The sequence below is a fragment of the Sycon ciliatum genome, chromosome 6, assembly GCF_964019385.1.
Source record: "Sycon ciliatum chromosome 6, ocSycCili1.1, whole genome shotgun sequence".
In the NCBI taxonomy this organism is placed as follows: domain Eukaryota; kingdom Metazoa; phylum Porifera; class Calcarea; order Leucosolenida; family Sycettidae; genus Sycon; species Sycon ciliatum.
The window spans coordinates 6937196-6952195 of record NC_088648.1 but is presented as its reverse complement, the minus strand read 5'-3'; the positions used below and the strand labels follow the sequence as shown (position 1 = coordinate 6952195).

The 15000-nt window shown below is 47.2% G+C and overlaps 1 long non-coding RNA gene across 1 annotated transcript in view; it reads left to right on the top strand.

Moving 5' to 3' along the window:
- The window catches only part of LOC135819262 (uncharacterized), a 3005-nt gene extending 80 nt beyond the window's left edge, over positions 1 to 2925 (top strand). Inside the window, exons 1-4 of the long non-coding RNA XR_010553884.1 lie at positions 1 to 1057; positions 1772 to 1854; positions 2261 to 2367; positions 2874 to 2925. The exon at positions 1 to 1057 is cut by the window's left edge and continues 80 nt beyond it. This is a non-coding gene — a long non-coding RNA (uncharacterized LOC135819262). The remainder of the gene's footprint in view (positions 1058 to 1771; positions 1855 to 2260; positions 2368 to 2873) is intronic.
- The last annotated feature ends 12075 nt before the right edge of the window (positions 2926 to 15000 follow it).

Below are 15000 nucleotides of genomic sequence, written 5' to 3'. Positions count from 1 at the left end.
CCTTACCCGATCTACGAGCTGCATTTCTTGACTGTTTCGTGATAACATTGTCATTCAGGGCTTTGAACTAGCCACGCTAATCATGAATTCCTGTTGAAGAGCATGCAGCTTGGTTTCAAGCTTCGGGCGCAGTAACGTGTATGGATGCACGTCGAGCGGCAGAATTTTTCTATCTCTACTGTCAAGAGGAAGGGGAACTGAAAACTGGGTCTGGAGAAGTTCACTCGAGGAGCAGCACATACGTACATCAGTGCCTTTCCAAGGCCAGTGACCCCAAGTAAAATTGATACTGAATTGTGTCAGCACCTGATGGTGGTATGACCTATTCCTAAATTAGCCTACTTTGCCTGTTAGTGAACAGTGGAGCATAGCAGAACATTATCAATTCTGTCACAAGCCGTGGCAAGATATGGGATCGTACCGTTGCGCTGAAGGTGTGCGAGCTGGGCTGCAAGGCGGTCGCTGCAGTAGATCGCTATGCGGCCCAAGTGAATGCATGATTCACTGTCTGGATACCATGTTATTGGATATGACTGCGCTGTTAGACAATGTCATATTATTCTGACAGATATGCAGTAGGAAGCATCCAGCAATGATGAGAATATGTGTGAGCAATGTTTCGTGAGCATTGCTACCAAGTCCAGCCTCACTGTCAGCTTTGATAAAACAAAGTGCATGGTCGTCAATTCTGATCCACTTTTTTTCCGAGTGCTTGGTGTTTTCAGATGCCGACATCTAAATTGTGAAAGAACTCACTTACCTAGGTAGCTGTATTGCTGGCGACAGTCTGTTGTCGGTTGAGGTGTCTTCATGTCTTGCCAAGGCTTCTCTGGTATTTGGTGCCTTGCATTCTTCTATGTTTGGGAACAGCCACATATCCATTCAAACCGAACACACGTTTGTTTTGCAGTTCTGTCAACGTTGCTACAGTCATGGCCAGTCAAGGCAACTGGTACCCTTCGACTATCAGCATTCCACAACCGCTATGTTAGCTTCATCTCAGACGTTAGCAAGTCGGAGCAACGGTATGAGCATCTCTCCACCATTGCCATCTTGGGTGAGTGGTTGCGCACCCAGTCGTGTTTGCCTGTGTCAAAATCAAGGACTGGAACTTGGTAACTGCATACTGGTACTCAACTTTTCCTATCATGGCAATTTGTTTTGTTGTGTGGATGTGAGGGAAGCAGAGGGGGTTGTTGTGTGGGTTTGAGGGGGGGGGGTAGGTAGGTACCGTAAAGTACCGCGTGAGCGCCCCACCAACTCGTCCTTTCGTGGTCGTGCTGTAGAGGTGGTCTGTAGGTCATGCAACACATACCTTGTACACACATTGCACACTTTGAAGTCAATTCGCACGCAGTCTACCTTGGAACTCCACACAAGGACATGCTGACCTTTAACACTACATTTCTCCCACCGTACTAATTTCAGTTGCACTCTGCCATACGATTTTCTTTTCCTTGGTTATAAATAAATATGAAATCAAGGCGGGCCGCTCTCGCAGTACTTACAATACTAGTACAACAGGTGCTACTGGTAGCCATTAAAAGTCATGTTGAATATTAGATCATTGTATTCGACCAGTATAGCTGGTCATGCACTACTAGTATCTCGATAGTATGCTGATATGACATATGAAATCACATTTCTATACTCGCAGTTCGATATTGATATGATTGTGTGTGTGTGTGTGTGTGTGTGTGTGTGTGTGTGTGTGTGTGTGTGTGTGTGGTGTGTGTGTGTGTGTGTTGTTTGTGTTGGTGTGCGTTGGCAGGTACTGGCAGACACTGACTGCGTACCCCATTAGCCGGTGGCTGTATGGCTGTGGTTGGAATGCATCCGCAGAGGCTTACCCAGGTAGGAACAGACACGTGCAATGTCACGGTGGTCCTTTTTCTTTCTGCAGGCAAACTGGGATGGTGTAATACGATGACTGAACAACAGATTGCACTAGGTTCAAGTCCTGCTTGCAAGCGGAATTATTCTTCTGGCCATAGTGCGAGCCACAGTCAACCCTGTAACTTCGACCGTACGGATATATTTATTAGTCAGCTACTCGTGACCTGGCATGAGGGTCGCATGGATACAGCTAATTTGATTATCCGCCATTGACAACTTAAATGGGTCTGGTTAACCCAAACTTACTGCTGTAAGAACTTCAACCGCACATTGACCCCAGAGGGTAGTGGAATTTCTGCTCGCGCTGTAAAGTCCCTCTGGCCAACTCTTACTTGTGCTGTGACTTCTATTTCATTTCCTACAGGATGACGTTGAAACAAAAGTTGAACTGCTGCGGAAGTATTTTTTTGTTGATGGTCCTGGAAAAGACAGTGGAATTACATCAATGTACTTACATTTTGACATTACCAGGTAGGTGTCAGCACGGCCCGTGGTGTGTGTGTGTGTGTGTTTGTCTGTCTGTCTGTCTATCTGTCTGTCTGTCTGTGTGTCTGTCTGTGTCTGAGTGCATGTCTGTGCATCTGTGTGTGTGTGTGTCTCTGTCTGTGTCCGTGTCCCATACAGCACAGTGGTATATGTAGTTTCCAATCACGAGATCGCGGGTTTTAAGAATGAAATGACACTGTACAGTGAAGCGTTCCATGCTACAAGTCCCTGTCGACGTGTGGTAGTAGGGTGCACTCTCCCCTTTTCGGCAGAGGTGCACAAATTTGATGGGAATAAAAGATTAACGGAGCGTTACAGCTTTCTTAGACCACCACCTTTTGACGCAGAGGCCAGAAGATTGCTAGTACACACAGTGACATTAGTGGCAAAGGTATGTGTCGTGGTGGGTCTGCAGGTATGGGTGTGCTGGCCCAGCAGTCTATTGGGATTGTGTTTCCACTTCAATTTTCTCCGTCTGATTCTTCTACCAGGTACCGCAAAATGACATCACTAAGGGACTATTACCACGTGTTTGGAGACTCGGTATGTTGTTTGACATCTAACCAGCCTTGTTGCTGTGCTCTATCTGTGCTAGTGCATTTCTTTGTGACTGCACAACGTCAGTATTGTGAAGTGATAGAAGTTACAACAGTGCGGCTCAATGCGGCACTTGTTTTGGCACGGTTGCGAAAAGCATAAATTGCGAAAAATTATGGCATCTTTGGGAAAGGGCTAGATAGGGCCCTTCAACGTGGCCCTGGAATCTGTCACAACGGCAGGAGTGGGCGTTCTCTCACACACTCCCACAGACCCAAGTCAATTTTTGAATTTTTTTAAGGTTCAGGGCGTGCTACGAGGTCGTACCTTTGATACAACATCCAGTGCTGGGACCTCCACAGCAAGCCATTTCCACAGCGCTTCAAACCAAATCCAGGATACCCGCCAAAATCGGCAAAGACTTCCACTCACGTTCCACTACTGCCTTGAAGTACTGAATCCTACCTGACTTCTTCACACGACTCAAACTTGCCAAAGTCACTAAATAATTAACGTCAACTACAATAATCAAGCCACATATCTGCAACGTCACGAGGGTGCTGGCAAAAGTCCTGCTGCAAGGCGGCGGGCGAAGCCCACCGCTTCGCCCGCCGCCGTGCAGCCCAATGCGTGGCTTAAAACGTGATTTTTTGGACTTGGAGCAAAATTCTGCACACTTCCGCTTGTTTCCATGATACGACAAGTTGCACACGGTCTGCGCAGATTCAAATACCGTGCTGCCTAAAATTGACAGCGTGCAACAAGCAAATGTTTCCTTGCAAGGGCACATTTTCGGCCATAACTCTTGAACACCTGGTCAGATCGAGACAACATTTTCAGAGTTTGGCAGCTATTCGTGGTCTTTCAACCCGCGATATACGTGTTAAAACAAAATGGCGTCACGATTTATTGAAAGCGGTATACTATAATTGGTGGTAGGAGTGTTGAAAACAATTTGAACTTCATACTGTTCGTCTTCTTCTTGACATGCTCTCTTTCCAGCGTCCTTAGCTTTTGTTTGTTGTAGGTGTTTTGGCTTTCTCCTATACCTCTGGGGGATGCCAAGTGATGGTTTTGATAGGCTGGTGATGGCTGTGAGCGAGAGTTTGCCGATCGGCGTCGTCCTCGCTATAGCGATGAAAATACTAGTTACTGCGCACCTGGCAGATATCACAACACGTCGGAGCGTCCAGGAGTAAAAGAATCTTGGGTTTTCACTGGAATCTAATTCCTCCAGCATCGTGTGGCCCACCGTCGGTGAATGGCCGTCCAGAAAGGTTGAACCTGGTCTTCTGCAGCATCACGCAGTCCTGCGAGGCACACCGTGTACGCCTGCTATGTATTGTACAAATAAAACTCGTGCAGTAGTGGACTCTACAGTGATGAGTCTCATCCTGTATGCTGCAAAAGACACAGGAAATGTGACTGGTGTCTGTACACTGGACGCCAACACCCCAATCTTCCAATGGTCTTGCCAGTACTTGTACATGTATCGTCATCGACATGCATGACCATCCGCCAACGTCCTTCACAGCTGAGCTACTTTCAGCTCGTGCTTATATTGGTTGCGCTCACCTCTCCCTCCTTATGTTATTTCTATAACTAAGAACCTTCCAAGTAATAGTTGGAAGGCTGTTGGAGTGCGTATCCAAGATGTGCTAAAGCTATTAGCCAGTTAGTTGTAGAACATCAGTACCCTTGGTCAGTGTCGTGCAATGTTATGGCATGAGCTGATTGCTTAGTATCTGGTGGTGTTAGTGAACATTGTACCGTACCTTGTAGTTCTTTGGTCCATTTTCTGTTCTATAAATAAATCCTTGGCTCTCCATCCGAGTCTATTACTGCACACCTGATGAGCTCATGTGCCGTCCTTACCTATACGGCGAAATGATCTTCGTGTGAAACTGCTGCTTGTTACCGCTGCTTATTGTTTGTTTGTTTGAAGTTTTATTATACATCGCAAACCAAACGGGCATTGATGCCCAATATTATGATGGCGATAGAATAAAAAGTGTGGCTCGATAAAGCTTCACTTGCGAAAATGAGAAAACAGTCAAAAGGAAGTATTTGTATCGGTAATTACAAGTCCAGTTCGAACGAAGTAACAATCAGGGAGAAATAGGAAGATGAGGACCTATGCCAGAGGGAGGTGCTATTTGGCCATATTAACCGTAGAAAAACACTTTCAACAATCTTTTAAACGGGGTTGGACGACGAGCGGACGTGAGTTCCTGTGGCAGGGTGTTCCAAAGCTTCACGGCGGAAACCAATGGTCGGCTGTCACCAGATATTCGCCGAGTTAGCGGAACAACGTATTTGCAATTGTCATTGCCACGGGTGTTACTGGGAGGTTGGAGGGCTACTCTATCTTTCAGAAGAGGGCTGATGTTGCTGGTGTGGACACGGTGCATAAGGAAACGGAGTTTGCATTTGGCACGTTCAATTACAGGGGTCAGGGAAAGGCGAGTGTATATAGGAGTGGTATGGGACGGGAAGGGCAGATTGGCTACGCAGCGAACACATCGCTTGTCGAGCTGGTGCCGCTGCTGAGCCGTGAGGGCAGAGAAGAACGCGTTTGATCCATAAAGCATGTCAGGAAGTATAAGGGCAGAATAGAAGAGGAGCGACTGGCGTTCAGATAGCGACGGGCGGATGGTTCTCAGGGTGGTTAGCTTCTGGGAAGTTTTCCGTACTATGCTTGAGACCTGCGCGTCCCACAGAAGACAGGAATCGATCTGTAGGGCCAGAAAGCTAAGACCTGCGTCTTGTCAGGGTTTAAAACCGGGCCTTTCCCGTGTAGGTAGTCAGCCAAGTTTGACACAGCAACTGATAAGACTTGATTTAGGGTTGCTACGGATCTGCTTGCGGTGTCGAGAAGGATGTCATCCGCAAACAGCTGGGAGTGTGCTGGGCTGGTGACGCTATGGACGTCCATGGTATAATTATAGTGAAAACAGCAAAGTACCCAGTACACTGCCCTGAGGGACTCCACACTCGCATGCAGTTATGCCCGAGCACTGCCCACTCGCCAGAACTACTCTCTGTCGACGGTCCGTGTAGTAGCTCGCAAACCAACGCAAAACAGTCGAAGATACACCCAAAGCAAACAAATCTTGGATCATGAGCTGGTGCCGTACTTTATCGAATACTTTGCTCATGTCCACTAGTACTGCGCCAGTATGTAGCTGGTGGTCTGCTGACGACAGATAGCGGTCCATGGCCAAGGTCAAGGCATCTTCCGTGGAGTGTTGCGGCCGGTACGCAAACTGATTGGCGGGCAAAAGTGAATGGGTTTGCAAGAAGTCACACAGGCGTTTGTGGACTATCTTCTCCAAGATCTTCGATGCTATTGGCAGCAAAGATATGGGACTGTCCATGTAAATTGTCATAGTTGAAGTACAGTGCTCCTTTACTGAGGCGTTTGGATTTGCATGATTCTTGTTCACATAGCTTCCCCTTTTATTGATCTTCACATCTTTTGAACCACACAGGTTGTGTGGAATGTTGCTTTGCGTCCTTGAATCGTGGTTTGACCGTTTTGTCCAATGGTCTTGCCAATATCGTCATCGACATGCACGAACATCCGCCAAAGTCCTTCACAGCTTAGACTTTCAGGTCGTGCTTATCTTGGTTGCGCTCACGTTCCACTCATTAAAAATTATTTCTTTTAAGTATAAATTGGAACCTTCCAAGTCGGAAGGCTGTTGGAGTGCGCATCCAAGATGTGCTATACTAGTATATTACATGTAGTGTGTAGAGCTGATTGCCAGTTAGGTGTAGAACGTCAGTACCGTTGGTCAGTGTCATGCAATGTTATCGCATGAGCTGATTGTTTAGCACCTGGTGGTGTTAGTGGACATTATATCGTAACTTGTAGTATTTTCTTTTGCATTTGAGTAGAGTCGTCATTCCTTACCACATTCTGCCTTTCGTGCAATTGTTTTCAGTACTATATGTATGTGCTTGTACTGCATGTAGACCGCAGCAAAGTAAGTTGGTCGTGCACTACCAACTCACACTGAACCTCTAGCTACTGTGCACTAAAGCCTCTTGTTCTGGCAAAAAGAAAATTAATACTTCGAAATAGATTGTGAAATCAATAGTGGTAAAAAACACCACCGGAAAGGGGGGAGAAGAACACAGTGTCATTGATCCGTCTAACCGTGATTATGTTGCGGCCACGCAGGCAGGTGATGCACCACCGAAGCAAACAGAACATCGGAAAGGAGGCATCGCAAATGGCTGACAACGACAGAATATGCTAAATCAGCATTTGATATGGTACGCCAAGGTCTTTGGAAAATAGAGCATTCCTTGCCGACCGTGCCATCGGTTGATAAGACGACAGGCGTGAAAGACCCACGGTCGATCTGATTGGCGGATCACTGTAGCTGTGCTGCTTCTGCTTCTTATTCTTTTGGAGCTGGTTAGTGATTTGTTGGCGCGACAGCAGGTCCGACCATGCGCGTGTAACCCGGATACTAAAATGGCATCTTGCTGCAGTGCTGTGTCCAAAAACCACCAGCCTAGCCTCCTCAGCGCGATTGGCTGAGTTGCCTGTCAGCTGTTCCCCAGCGAAAGACAGCATGCTAGCAGTCGTGGCTCAATCTCCACATACTACTGTGGACGTGGTGGTTGTAGCCGTTTCGAAGTGAGGAGACCATGATTACATTGTACATCTATACGTATACACACCTACACGTACACATCAATACGGAGCAGTTCAGGTGTTGCACTTGCCGTACTTCGCAACAGCCATCATGTGTATTCTTGATGTGGAGCAGTTCAGGTGTTGCACTTGCCGTACTTCGCAGCAGCCATCATGTGTATTCTTGATTAGAGCCAGAATAGAGGAGCAGGCTTAGCGTATCATCGCCCGGTCAATACCCTGTGCCCACTTGCCATGGTCGAGGGTCGGCTGTAACGGCTTCCAGAGATGTAATCACAGGATTGACCAGCGACTCGATTTCAAAATTGCTTTCGATAGATGTAAATGCGTACCTGGCCCATAAACCTACCGTGCGAGTTTCGATTCCATAGTGAAAAAGACAATTGCCAACGAATCAAACTGATACAAATCCACTGATTTATTAATATTCCCGAAGGGAACTCACGACAGCCGGTAAACCCTAGCAACCCTAGCGGCAGATGCAGAGCCTAACAGCGGGGGTGAGGGGATATGTCTCACACCCACTCATCAACGTACTGTAAATATACAAAATTTCGGCGCTGCAAAATTTCGGCACTTCACGATTTTTGACATTTCGACGGCGATTTATTTTCGGCGTGGGGTAGAGGGCATGGTATTGCGACAGATGCTGTGAAAAATTCCATCGGCGTTTTAATTTAGGCGTTTTGGGTCGGTGCCGAATATAGCCGAAATTAAATAGCTGCAGAAAATTTGTATATTTACAGTACATGTAATAATTATCTGGGCCGGGACAACACATACTGGCAGTGGCAGTCTGTTGCAAAGGAGGCAGGGGGGGGGGGGGGGGGGGGGCAGGTACTACCCTACAATTTACATATACATGAGAGTCAGGTGTAGCAGTGATGAAGAGGAAAGTACTATAATTTCAGAAATTTTAGGTTCTCAATATTTTCCGTATGAGAGCAAAAGGCCAAGTTAGGTGAACAGAAAGTTTAGGTACAGAGAAGCAGTTCCCTATAGGGCTTGAAAGTGCTACGTCACAGCATAGCAACAATTTCAAAAATTCAAAAATTGGATCCACTTGGATCCAGTTTTTGTATGGATCCAAGCACATTTCAAGCCGTCTTACTCACAGCAAGGTGATGTACCCAGTGAAACTGACTGATTTGGCTTCTGCGGGCGAGGTTACAACTGGTGGCGAAGTAAAAGTCACCCCTGCATACGACATGAGTGGGTTGCTATGCACCCACATACTGAGGCAATAGCAAAGTCACACCTTAGTGGATCCAAAATAGAAATCTGATGTCAACTTACTACTCCCTGGCCGTTTTTGACGTCATGTTCACATTCGTCCGGTGATCAGTGAACGTGTAGTATCCCTGCCCGACCAATACGGAAGCAGTACGGAACTAATACGGAGCTTTGCCTGATGTATATTAATTTTAGTGTATCTCTGCATATAAGCATACGCCTTTCTGTTCTAATTAGATTAGATTAGGTGGCAACGAAAGCTAACTCGAAGAAGATGAGATTTTGATAATAACGAGCTATTCAACCTCCAGGTGTGCACCGGGAGAGAAAGTCAGTTATTTTGCCGCTTCTTCTTTCACTAATAATAATTATATCTCAGGTGTGTACCTGAAAGAAGTAGAATAAAAGTAATTCTTGTTGATTTCACCGCGCCTACCACTCGGCTAACCATTACATTGGTGGCAGCGGTGTAGTTTTAAATAAAACAACGTGATTCGACCCCAGACCCCCATGGCTCAACCCGCTGCAGCTCCCTGCGACGAATCAAGGGAGGGTATTCCCCAAGACCAGCAGCGTTTGATTTTCGCCGGCACGCAGTCGGAAGCAGGAGCCCACTCTTCACTTTGGTACTTCGCCTCCGTGGTGGAATGCAGATTTTCGTCAACACTCTTCCTGGCTAGACCATCACTCTTTACGTCACGCAAAGCGATGCTATCGACAATGTGAAGACCACGATTCAAGACGAGGAGGGAGGTCATTTGTCTGACGCCGAGCTAGCCGCTCTGAGTGACGGGCTCAACCAAGATGAAGATAAAACGTGGCTTGCTCTCCCCACTCGGCAACCCATTACAAACGGAATCCTAAGGGTACTGTCATGCACTCGGTCTATTCAAGTGTAGCAGCTGTTTCCAGTTTCAAGGCTGCTCCATGAAATGATCATTATGAGAATAGCAAACAGGAAGAGTATAGACTATGGCCAGCAGAATATTGATCACGTGACTAACATACACTCACTGTCATTTTGCTCCAGCGTTTAGCCGTGTTAGCTCCAGAAACCTGTCTGTCCTATGTGAGATCGCCCCATCAAACAGCGGCATTCTGAGATGCTCTGTCTGACATGGATTGCCACCCAATGGCCCAGCGTGCTTAACGCTGTACACCAGGTGAGCTGATGAGCTGCTTCACTCCATCATCTGTCACATTGTTCTTGTACAGTGCGATGGTGTTCAGTGTGGTGTTGGTCTCCATAGCAACACACAGTGCACCAGCACTGCGATCACTCAAGGCATTGCGGCTAAGTGTGAGCCACTTGATAGACTTATTACTGCGTAGAGATGTGATGAACTCAGCTCCAGTGTCATCATCCAGGCCTGTCTCTGCGAGTACAAGAAAAACGATTCCAGTGCACTGTGACCGTAGGCTTGTGACTGGACGGATAACATCAACTTGCTGCTGCTGCTGCTGCTGCTGTTGTGGCTGTTGGAGCGGTGGCAGGTGTTGATATGCAGTAAAGATGTCATTATCTGCCATATCCAATGCCAGTGGAGATGATAGAGTGCGGTGACGACATGCTCTGAGTACTGAGCACAATCCACGCAGTCCAGTGTTGTTGTCCGCTAAGTATACCACTCGGAGTGTGTTGTTGTGGGCCAGACCTTTTCTGCAAGCACCTCTGCACCAGTGTTGGTTATGTTGCAGTACCGGAGTTCTAGGCTCTCCATAGTCGTGTTGACAGCCATGGCTGGGATGACTTTCTGGATGGTTTGATGGGCTATGTACTACATATAGTGATCTCTGCCATTAAAGGCAATAGCTGGAGCAATCTGCTGTGCGCCAGTATCACCAATATATTCCATGTAAAGAATGGCACGGGTCTTGAGCAATTCTTGCCGCAGATCCTGTTCCCCTACACCATCACTGTTTACAAAGTGTAGACCAGTGAACACCAGATCACCACGGGATAAGCACTGTGCTGTTGCTATGGTTTCCAGACCTTCTCTGGTCACATTACAGCCTTGTAACTGTACTTGACATGTGTGGCCATTCTGAACTGCTTGAGAGGTGCTAGTTGATGAATGCCGCTCCTGCTGCTTTCCGTTCTTTCTCTGATAGAACTCACAGATAGCTGGAATGATAGCATCATCCAGGTCATTGCCCTTTACCCAGACTACCTCAATGACATTGGTATTCAAAGCGGCCAGAACTTGCTCAATGTCTGAGCTGCTGGGGTTATTTCCGCTCATATCCAGTCGCTAAAGCTGTGGCAGTTTGGTGATGAGTGCTGCCAATTGATTTCCACAACCAGCCGTCAGACCAATATGCTGCAGATCAAGGTATGTAAGCTGACACTCACTTTGGAGTGTCCCTTGTAGATACTCCAGAAAGCCATTTCCAAGTTCCATATTGGAATATAACCGTATTTCCTGGAGATTATTAGCTTGCATACATGCCAACAGAGCGGGATAGGTACATGTACATGCTGATAGATCACTCCCGTTGAGCCAAAGGTCTCTCACGGTGCTGCCTGGACAAGATAGAGATCTTGCTGCCATTTCCACCAGACTGGCACTGCATGGATTCAGCCCAAGCCGTAGCTCTTCAGCCTTGGCCAGTGTGAGTATGTTGCACTTCTCTGCTGTGAGGTTGCAATTGGAGAGATCCAGTAGCTTGATAGTAGTTGCATGATCATGTAACTGGTCTCCTCACTTGTACCAGAACCCAACATTGCTTGTTCTGCGAGGGTTGGTCTGGTGTTGACATGCTCCATGAAGTAGGACAGGAGAGAACGAGTAGCATTGGCAACACTCCGGCCATGTTGTAACATTGCTGATTTTAGTACACTGATGATCTCTGGTAGTTGCTTGCTAGTTGCAGTACCACAAACAAATGCCCAGAATGGTGCTGTCTCCTCACCAACACCATAACCATCCTGTGCACATTCTCTCACAGCTTGAGCATGCTCAGGATCTGCACACAAGTACTGTGCTGCAAAGTACTCCTGTAGTGAGTAGTGTGCGAAGTAGACACATGGTTTTGCCTGTGAACGTAGTACATTGCCAATACCGGTGTTACTCTCAACAAGGAGACCAATAGAGCAAGCTGCATTCCTGCACTCACTGGACAAGGCACTTGTAGGAATCAGTACTTGCTTTCTATTCAAGTACATCAGAGCTACACGACCAAGCTCGTTCTGTGCACGTTTGCTCATACATTGATGTGATTGCTCCGTATCACTGCTTCGTTGTAAGAGTCCTGCATCTCCACTGACAACTGCGGTGTTGGCTGTATCAGTCGATGCTGGTACACCCTGTACACAGTAATGGGGTTGACTGCTATGAGTTGTCCACTCTGGTGCAGAATGTTCCTCTTGGTCCTCCTCTGTTGTTGTGGCACCAGCCAAGCTGTTACTCAGTGTGAGGCTCTCAAGGCTGACTTCATCATCTTGTAACCGCCAGCCACGCAGGTTTGCAGCTTGCTTGGAGTACACCATGGTTGCACACCTCGGTACATTCTGACCACTTCGGTAGAGCTCACAGAGCATTGCACATAGCAATGGGGAGGACTTCAGTGCTTCCTTGACGTGCACCGAGCTAACCTCGCATAGCTCGTCCCAACAAGACTGCCCAAGATCTTCACCAAGACTACGAAAGCAGTAGCGTTCGAGTTGATGATCAGTGAACCCAGCCAGCCAATAGTGTTCTTCACATTGTTTTGCAAGCGTGGATGCTAACTGGCAAGGACGGCTTGTCAACAAGATTCGGGAGTCAGGAAACCGCTCACGATGGACGAGGGCTGTGAGAGCTGATCGTTCCTCAAGCACATCTTTGCCAATTTCGTCCAATCCATCGACAATGAACAGGACTTGTTGTGATTGATCCTCTAGGTACTCGATCATTTGGTCTTGCTGGTGTGTGTCTAGATGCAGACATTGTTCATCCAGGCCTAGTAGAGTAGACCTATTGTAACTGCAGACTCTATCCACATCACGACAAGATAGATGTACGACATAGCTGAAGTTGGACAGCACTGCATCTCTTCTAAACTTCCTCTCCTCTTCAGCAGCATGTTGTCTCCGACTTCTCCCACCGCTGCTCTCAGGGCTGCTCCCACGACGTTTTCCAATGTTGGTCCCATCTCTGCTTCCACAACTTTCGCCGTCATCATTCTTGCCACTTGCACTGTTTTCGCTGCTGCTACCACATGTACTGCTGCTGGTGCTGCTGCTGGTGCTGGTGCTGCTGCAGGTGCTGCTGCTGGTGCTGCTGCTGGTGCTGCTACTGATAGTGTTGGAAGAGGTGCTAAGACTGCCTGTCATGGTGGAGGCGTTACCGCTGTTGGTAGCAGTTACATCCTTGCTGATTGTAGTGTTAGCTTGGCGTGTGGAATGAGGATCAGTAGCCCTGGCGCATGTACCGCTGTTAACAGCACTGCAAGAAGGTACAGCACTGCTGCTGCTGCTATGGTCAGTTTTCTTATGGTCGGACAAAAGCATCTTACACACTGTGCTTTTCCCACTGCCAGCTGGAGAAACAAGCATGCTGCTTTCAACAAGTGATCTGCGGTCGTTATCGTAACGTGATGGCACATGTTCACCTAGCTTACGTTGCAGAAGTTGGGATGCTCGACGTATTGGTATTGATCCCGTTGTCATGCTGCATCTCTCTGTTTTCCCACCCTTTTCGTTCAGTTGTTGTTCAACTTGCTCCAGTGTCAAGACCTGCACGCTAGTGTAGAAACTGCGAACATCAGTCTGTCCTTCACGCCGTGTCCCAATTCCTGGTAGAGCAGTCCTCTTGCTCTCGATTCGACAAAGTTGAAGAAGACGCTTACGGTAGTGTGTTAGCAATGGTTCAACATCAGCCTGCGGTTGTTGTTGTTGTTGTTGTTGTTGTTGAGTTGTTGCTTGGCTCCTCTGTGCACTGGCAGTGGCTGCATTGGTGGCTGCTTGTTGCAAACCAGTAGATGGTAACGGGAAGGGTTCTGATAGGAATGGAGTAGAGCGTTTACACTCCCACTATATATCCGGCCACACCACATCTGTTTACAGTGTGCAAGACGACACTTATTGAGAGTGACATAGGTAGATCGATGCATGCATGCTGTACAGCCTGTCTGGATGGGACCATTGCAATCATTTTCAATCACTCAGATAGATATTCTCTCCGCTTCCTCTCCTGAAAAAGGACATGTCCAATCACAATGCTTTCCGCTTCTCCTCTCCACACAGGATGTGCGTGATTCCTATGGCCCCCTCGCATATACATTCTATTCTTGTACAACATAATAATTATCTTCTTTCCATGGTTGGTGTAGCCCTAATCTTTACGAATGCTTATTTAGTTGTCATTCGTTATCCTGCATGGCTGGTTCATGGGATGTAGTTCCTAGGAATTTCACAGCACTATGTACTTCATCACTGTGCTAGATGTCAGGAATGGGAATAGAGAAAAACTCACCGTGTCTATGGCCCAGGACACACTTCCTGGTGATGTTTTCTGTTTGCACGGAGTCAAGTTGTATAGGCAGAGATCAGGTCAACAGCTCAGAATCAATAACCGTATTGTACCGTGGACAGAATACAGTTGATGCCAGGTTGGACAATGTTTCAGTTTCAATGATATGAGTATTGAGAACCAGGGTGGTGAGTTCAGGATATTGCACAAGCAGCAAGTTACCTGTACCACAGTATTGATCTGTGAGTGAAGTACATGTAGCGGAGAGAATGGTTTCATGACGTCAGCAGATCATGTGCAGGCTGTACATGTATCGGGTGTCCTAGGCAAGAATGCACACAGTAGAATATCAGAGATTATAACAGCAGCGTGAAAACAGTGAATTGTTCACAGACTCCACCATAGATTAGTGGTAGAGCATCACTGGCCATAAGAAAGGATGCCTACAAAGTACAATTGTAGATCGAGTCGTGGAGGTGACAGTCAATGTACTTCTCATACATTTCCACTTTCAACTCCCTCTACCTTGTGAATGCTCAAAGATGCATACACGCTGACAGTTACATTCGGTAGACAATCATTACTAATTGTAGTACAGAGATGCCAACATGCTGTGTGCAATAGATAAATAAATAAATTTCACGGTTCGCGTGAGACTCGGCTGGAAGCCGAGTTGTCCGCATCCGCCGTGGGGACGCCACCACCCTCTAGGATCAAGGCGCAGAT